The following is a 1,732-nucleotide window of genomic DNA, read 5'->3' as shown; positions in this document are numbered from 1 at the left end:
ATGTGTCCACGAGACATGTAAACATGTGTCCACGAGACATGTGATTATGTGTCCCAGAGACATGTGATAATGTGTCCCAGAGACATGTGATAATGTGTCCACGAGACATGTAAACATGTGTCCACGAGACATGTGATTATGTGTCCCTGAGACATGTGATTATGTGTCCACGAGACATGTGATTATGTGTCCCAGATACATGTAAACATGTGTCCACGAGACATGTAAACATGTGTCCACGAGACATGTGATTATGTGTCCACGAGACATGTGATTATGTGTCCACGAGACATGTAAACATGTGTCCGAGAGACATCTAAACATGTGTCCACGAGACATGTAAACATGTGTCCACGAGACATGTAAACATGTGTCCACGAGACATGTTAACATGTGTCCACGAGACATGTAAACATGTGTCCACGAGACATGTGATTATATGTTCAAGATACATGTAAACATGTGTCCACGAGACATGTAAACATGTGTCCCAGAGACATGTAATAATGTGTCCCAGAGACATGTGATAATGTGTCCACGAGATATGTATACATGTGTCCACGAGACATGTGATTATGTGTCCCTGAGACATGTGATTATGTGTCCACGAGACATGTGATTATGTGTTCAAGAGACATGTGATTATGTGTCCACGAGACATGTGATTATGTGTTCAAGATACATGTACACATGTGTCCCAGAGCATGTGATTATGTGTTCAAGATACATGTAAACATGTGTCCACGAGACATGTGATTATGTGTTCAAGATACATGTAAACATGTGTCCCAGAGACATGTGATTATGTGTTCAAGATACATGTAAACATGTGTCCCAGAGACATGTGATTATGTGTTCAAGATACATGTAAACATGTGTCCCAGAGACATGTGATTATGTGTTCAAGATACATGTAAACATGTGTCCCAGAGACATGTGATTATGTGTTCAAGATACATGTACACATGTGTCCCAGAGACATGTGATTATGTGTTCAAGATACATGTAAACATGTGTCCACGAGACATGAGATTATGTGTTCAAGATACATGTAAACATGTGTCGCAGAGACATGTGATTATGTGTTCAAGATACATGTAAACATGTGTCCCAGAGACATGTGATTATGTGTTCAAGATACATGGGAGTATGAACTTGAAATATTTGTGTTTCTGTGTTCAAAAGATACGCGACGATGTGCCCCGTAGATATGTGGTAATTTTATAGAATGTGTTAAGATACATGAGACATATTCACAGGTCTGAGGGACACATAATCACATGTCTCTGGGACACGTTTGTTGGACAGAAACGATTTTTTTTTTTAAATATTATCAATGGACAAAAGTGACGAGGGTAATCATAATAAAGTTGATATATTTATTGGAATTTTGACAGTGCTTGATAGTGTTTGTATATGTAGTATTTTACCACAGTTCGGCATAGATAATAGCTGTTCTTTACTTTGTGGTGAATCGTAAAATGACACTGTTTGTTCTTATTAACTTCCTCCAAACCCAACTCTGTTTTCAATAGGCTTCTACTCTTTTCAAATGTTAGTTGTTGAAATGATTTGTATCCCACAATGCAGACACAACAGTTCTGTCATAGAAAGAGTGCCAACAGAAGTGAGAAATACTGCTGAAGGGTCTCTGTCCAACTGTACTGTGTTTTCCCCTACATACATTAACCTCCCCTGTAGAACAATTGGGTCAAACACTTCCGATGACCAC

The sequence above is a fragment of the Mizuhopecten yessoensis genome, unplaced genomic scaffold (genome assembly GCF_002113885.1).
Source record: "Mizuhopecten yessoensis strain PY_sf001 unplaced genomic scaffold, ASM211388v2 scaffold8995, whole genome shotgun sequence".
NCBI classification, from domain to species: Eukaryota; Metazoa; Mollusca; class Bivalvia; order Pectinida; family Pectinidae; genus Mizuhopecten; species Mizuhopecten yessoensis.
This window is presented reverse-complemented; position numbering follows the sequence as displayed.